The sequence below is a fragment of the Ictalurus furcatus genome, chromosome 4 (genome assembly GCF_023375685.1).
Source record: "Ictalurus furcatus strain D&B chromosome 4, Billie_1.0, whole genome shotgun sequence".
NCBI classification, from domain to species: domain Eukaryota; kingdom Metazoa; phylum Chordata; class Actinopteri; order Siluriformes; family Ictaluridae; genus Ictalurus; species Ictalurus furcatus.
In genome coordinates this window covers 11,997,501-12,004,007 of record NC_071258.1, presented here as the reverse complement: position 1 = coordinate 12,004,007, position 6,507 = coordinate 11,997,501, and the positions used below count along the sequence as shown (strand labels likewise).

General features: G+C 36.6%; 1 protein-coding gene across 1 annotated transcript in view; it reads right to left on the bottom strand.

The window, feature by feature from the left end:
- Nucleotides 1-1,277: 1,277 nt before the first annotated feature.
- Nucleotides 1,278-6,507, bottom strand: part of kiaa0513 (KIAA0513 ortholog) — a 25,981-nt gene continuing 20,751 nt past the window's right edge. Inside the window, exon 13 of the transcript XR_008385721.1 lies at nucleotides 1,278-6,200. The gene's annotated coding sequence lies outside the window, so the exon portion shown is untranslated. The remainder of the gene's footprint in view (nucleotides 6,201-6,507) is intronic.

The following is a 6,507-nucleotide window of genomic DNA, read 5'->3' as shown; positions in this document are numbered from 1 at the left end:
TTATCTGGTCTTTTCTTGGAATTAAATCTCCAGTGCAAATGTACTGTACCAGTTTTGTTCCATTACCCAAGCAGTAACTTGTAATGTACAAGCATGTACAACTGTATTGAATATCAGCAAATTCAACTAATATCTCTCTTTTTTGCGTGTGTTTTACAACAAATATAATATTATTATCTGAACTTATTTCTAGATATTCGAACTAATTTCAAGCTTGAAATGGTTTTATTCTTTTGGCAGATAATCTGTTTATTTCAAGTGTTTATATTTTAATAAAATAAGCAAAATAAGACCTTTTTAAGCTTGATGTAAGTACATATATGTAGAAATAGGTGTAATGGTCTTATATTTCTTATATAATAAGCTTAGATAACATTTTTTTAATTCAAGATCTCTTCAGTTGCTAAGTACTTTTTTTTTGTAGCGTGATTTAATTAAAACCGAGCAAGCCTGATATACCTGTACACCATGTACCACTAAGAAAACTGAATATTTATAAGCTCCTTTATAAAGACCATAAGAATAATAAGTATGAGCTGATCTGTCTCATTTTATTGAAATGCCCCTCTTCTGAACACAGGTATTATTAAGTATTATGAATAACATTGCATTTGTTTGAATGTTTATTACATGCTATCTTTTATACAGTTATACAGTTATACAGTTATATACCAAAACAGTGTTTGAGCCTTGCCAAAGTCTTTCTTCTGTGACCATGAGTATGATATCACGTACAGCAATAGTTTTTTCTTGACAGCTCGGAGTTTATCGTCCACAGATTAGAGGGAAAACTCAAAGAATAACATTTTCAGTTTGGGTTTATTCTTTCACCAGCTTCATATTAAAATAAACATAGAAGAGAAAGATGATCCTCCGAAGTGTTTAAAGTGTAAAATATCTTCATTTAGGTCTCAGAGAGCGTCATCCCCTCGATCTCATTTATTTTTGATGAGAACCAGAGCACTTTCCCTCTCTGCAGTCATAACCACAAATGCTCCACTGGGAGAGCTGTCAAAGACCAGCAGGTTTTTTCTCGCAGCTGATGGACAATAATCAGAATAGGAAAATTTATTCCTGAAAATTTGAGTAGCATTTTCATAACAATAAAGAAAAATAACTGCATAACATGCGACCATTTGCCACATTTATTTTAATTATTTAAACAGCAGTAACCACACACATTTTTCTCATTTTTATCATCAAATCTTTGATTTTCTCATACCCTCATAACCATGATTAGAGAAATGATGCCAAGCCACAGGTGAAAGCAAAGACTTTAGAGGAGGAGTTTTTGAAGCTTGTTGAAGCCAGGGACCCCTTTAATTGTAATCAGGGTATAACGCTATGCAACCATCTGTATCTGTTTAGCGCTCCAAATATCCGTATCTGTAGTTGGATTTAAACCAATGTGGGTGTGGCCTAAACATGAAAACCTAGAAAACACTGAACAAAGTTCAGAAATGCCATGGTCTGTAGACGCTGGCTCTAACAGTACCTCTACCTCAGCTCCAGGTCAAAATTGCTCTCAATTTGAGATAAGCATGGGACTTGTAAAAATGTAAACATTTGTATCTGCCTGCAATATGTTCTAATGAATTTAGTTGGTTCTATTTCCCAATGGATAAACAAAGCAGTAGCCTAATTTAAATCACCACAACCCTGCAGTTACTAAAGATGCATCATGCAGCACTGTCATGTTAATGAACATGGTCTTTGTTTGTCCTGTGAGTTTCACATCTGACCACTGGCTAATGCCCACACAAACCACATAAACCTCCCAATCACTGGCTTTTTTGTTGAGTCCTGCAGGATCCAAGTACCAGTGGGACCTCAATGAGACCCAAGTCTCAACCTAAAAAAATCCTGAATTTGTATAGAGCACATTATCTGTTCATTGCAAATAATTTATTTGCATTCGGTTACATCCTCAAACTTTTAAAATAAACTCTACTGATGTCCTCAGCACAGATTTATTTTATGAACATAATCTGTATTTTTAAATTTTGGGCTTATTAATCTGATGTGTACAATTACATTTTGGTTATTTATTGGAGCCATAGACCTTTTTATTCCTGAACTTTCCACCAACAGAACACATCATGTCCAAGTTGACCTTTATTTATAGGCAACTTGTTTATGAGGTATTGAGGTCTGGATTAAACCCATTCAAGTCAAATGAGCAGTCAATCAGAATATAAAAACCTCAAAAATAAACATAAACAACTTAGATAATAATGGGTTGGGATTCCAACAACTAGTTTGAAAACCACTTCTTTAGAGTATATTTCACATTTCTTGCCACACTTCGACCTTCTTACCTTCTCAAGTCTTGTTAATGTTAGTTAACATTAAGTTGCGAAAGCCTGGTTAATCTATCAGGGGTGAAATTAAGAGGAAGAAATAAGATTCCAGCTGTTTGAAGTGTCTTCACCTTTATTTAATCTGCAATCACAGCTCTAGTCAGTATTAAATCATATTTTTTTAAGAGCAATGCCTTCAAAAGGGGTTTAATCTTGCTGTTTGTTATATATTTTCACTCTCTACATAAACAGACCTCAGTTGTCCAAATATGTGCTCAGTGCAGCGGGTGGGCTGGGCTGTGATGAAGATTGATGAGATTGCTGTGAGGAACATTCACTGCTAATCTGGTTACACTTCCTGGCACACTGTTTTATACATCATTATCCAAGTGGGGAGAACAGAACATGAAAAAATGACATAGGATATAGTACAGATGAATGAGAAGTTAAAGGAAAAACCAAGATAAAGTGTTTTAGTAAGCTGCTGGGTGACCATGAGCTACCAGAACAGCTTTAAGGTGACTTGACACCATAGCTTCTACAAGTCTCTGGATCTGTACTGGAGGAATGAACGCCATTCTTTGAAAAGATAATTTCTCAACTAGTGTTTTGATAATGGTGGTGGAGAGTGATGTCTAACACATCAATCCAAATTCTCTCATAGGTGTTCAACTGGTTTGAGATCTGGTGACCACGAAGGCCATAGCATATGACTCATCCTCATCAAACCGTTTAGTGAGCCTTCATATCAATATCAGTATAGAAATGTTTCTATGATGATCAGTCAGAAGAACGTTGTATTGATTTGTAGACACCTTCTAAGTAGATAAATGGGCCCAAAACATATCAGTACAGAAAAAGTTCTTTGTTACAGCACCCAGAACTGCATAAGTCTAAAATGTAGTAATCAATGTGAGGGTACACCTAGAAGGCACATCTGTTGTACTATTTCTACTACTTTACACATACATAAACACATACAGACGTAAGTGTAATAACATTATACAGTGTTGGAAGAGTAATAATATTTCTTTAATAGACTTATAAGTCACTTTCATAAATAGTTTTTTTCAGTTCACAGAGAAGAATGCTCACAGAAATTATCGGAATTTTAAATGTTTGCATTGCTCACTTCAGGATCGGACCATGGCCATGCATATGCACATGGACACATAATAACAACCACACACGTGGAATCGTATTAATTCCAGCCACTGAGACACATTCAAAAGAGTCAGGTATCCCCATCCTTGATGAATCACTTAAAACTGTGGAACCATGTATTGAAAAGCTCTTTTGTCACCAGGAACTCTCTGCAGATTGAATGTTTACATACCTTTTAAAATTTCATGCCTGGAAAGCTGTAACATGAGTTTAGCACAATAAATATCCATCCCAGTCACACATATGGTTCCTAGATCACACTGTGAAAATTAAAAATAACAGCGAAAAACAAAGAGCTCTTTAGAAATAAACTTTCAAGTTTTCAAGTGTTGTCGTATGGGCCAAACTGATTCTTACACAAATAACCATGGTGTTTGGTATTTTAGTCAATTTTACACTCGCTGAAGTAGAAACGGCCACTTTTGGATCAGCTAAGCAAGCCAAGAGAGCTCTCTAAGAGCTGTTTTACAAGTATTTTTGAATTTTTATTTGTACAGTATTTACCACATTTGACCACATATAGTCAATGCTTAAAATATTAACATTAACAATTTACTACACCTAATGGTTTAGTTGTGGTGGAGAATGTTGCGTGAAGAAAATGTATGACGAAATTCAGACTGTAACAATGTTTACTGTAAATTTTAAACTGAAATCATGTTAGATTTATTTTATTAGTACATATTCAGTAATAGTTAGGTCATTAGTTGACCAAAGTGCAGCTGCTACTCAGTTTGGTTTAAAATCGGTTTGCTGTTTGTTTCCTGGCTCGCTTCCAAACGTACTGGGTCACTGGCCTTGAGGCAACTGTGACACCCTTGTTGCATCACGTTTATCTAAAAAGGCTGACCACCCATGAACTGAGAAACTTTTTACTGTGTCTATTATCAGTCTATGGCTATTATAGGCTGAATTAATTAGCAGACTAGATGTTTATCCATGTTCTTCTTTCATTGCTGTTAAAGTGTCCTTTGTAAATAATTGTAATTAACAAATGCGTGCTTTATATAGTGCAAGAAATGATCCAGGGGTTGCACGTGCTATGTGTCAGTGACCCATGCAGACAGGTCATGGCAATGTCAAGAAGTCGAAGGCTATCAGGAGCTACAACCCCAATTCTGAAAAAGTTGGGACAGTATGGAAAATACAAAAAACCTAACAATTAATGAACATTAAATTCACATTATTTGATGTTTTATTTTGTGAATTTTATTTATTTATGAAAGTATACACTCATTTCAAATTTGATGACTGCAACACACTCCAAAAAAGTTGGAGCAGTCGACTGTTTACCACTGTGTAACATCACCATTTCTTTTAATAACACTTATTAAGCGTTCGGCGCTGAAGACACCAGTTGGTTAAGTTTAACAAGCGGAATTTTCCCCCATTCATCCATTATGCATTTCTTCAGCTGCGCAACTGTAAGGGGCCTTTGTTGCCTTATTTAGCGCTTCGTACTGTGCCACACATTCTCAATCGGAGACAGGTCAGGACTGCAGACAGGCCATGCTAGCACCCGCACTCTCTGCTTACGCAACCATGCGCTTGTAATCCAGACAGAATGTGGTTTGGCATTGTCCTGCTCTGGATGGCAGCATATGTTGCTCCAAAATGTGTTCATATATTTCTGCATTAATGGTGCCCTCACAGATGTGCAAGTTACCCACACTATGGGCACTGACACACCCCATACCATGACAGACGCTGGCTTTTGGACCTGATGCTGATAACAGCTTGGATGGTCTTTTTCCTCTTTGGTCTGGAGAACACGACGGCCGTTTTGCCCAAAAACCATTTGAAATGTTGACTCGTCGGACCACAAAACACGATTCCACTGTGCTACTGTTCATCTCGGATGAGACCGAGCCCAGAGAAGTTGGCGGCGTTTCTGGACAGTGTTGATGTATGGCTTCTGCTTTGCATAATAAAGCCTTAACTTGCATCTGTGGATGCAGCGGTGAATGGTGTTGACCAACAAAGATTTTCTAAAGTATTCCTGAGCCCATGTCAGGATAGCCATTACAGATTCATGAATGTTTTTTAAGACAGCGACGTCTGAGGTATCAGAGATCACGCGCATTCAGAAGTGATTTTCGGCCTTACCCATTATGCACTGAGATTTGACAGGATTCCTTGAATCTTTTAATTATATTGTGCATTGTAGAAGGTGAAATGCCCAAAATCCTACTGATTTGTCTTTGGGGAATGTTGTTCTCAAAGTGTTGGATTATTAGCGGACACATCTGTTGGCAGATTGGCGAGCCTCAACACATCCTTGCTCTTGAAGGACTAGGCCTTTTTTGGAGGCTCCTTATATACTATGATTAGACGATTGCCTCATCTGTTTCATATCACCTACTTATTTCAACTTGTCACATCACTATTAATCCTAAATTGCCCCTGTCCCAACTTTTTTGGAATACATCGAATGCATAAATTTCAAAATAAACATTTATCTTCAAAACACTATGCAGTTGATTATGTAAAACATCAAATACCTTGTCTTTATAGTTTTTTTGTTTAAATACAAGCCAAAGTACATTTACAAATCACTCGTCTTTGTTTTTATTAGCGTTTTTTTCCATACTCTCCCAACTTTTTCGGAATTGGGATTATATTTGCACAATTTGTGCCAGGTCAAAGTCTGTCTGGCTTGTTGTGAACTTCAGCAGAACACTGAGTATTGAGGAAACAGATGGTCCAAGTTTATAACAGTTCTCCTCTTTGAGGATGCTGTGTACATATAAACGGACAAAAAACACAAAAGTTACAACATATTGTTGTGATTATTATGTAAATACATATACTGCACACATTTTTTGTATAGTTTTGTTAGCAAAAAGTGATTATATCCATTGTGAAATTAAAAGCATTAAAAAAAAGCAAGACCTTGTGTGTTTGTGTGTTGCCCTGTGTCAGAGACCACCCATATGACTGACTCACACTTATTATGGACTTAATATGACTCAAACTATGCCGTTCTAACAGAAATCCCCTTCCCGAGTCAAATGCTGCTTTAATATATCACATCGCTTAGATC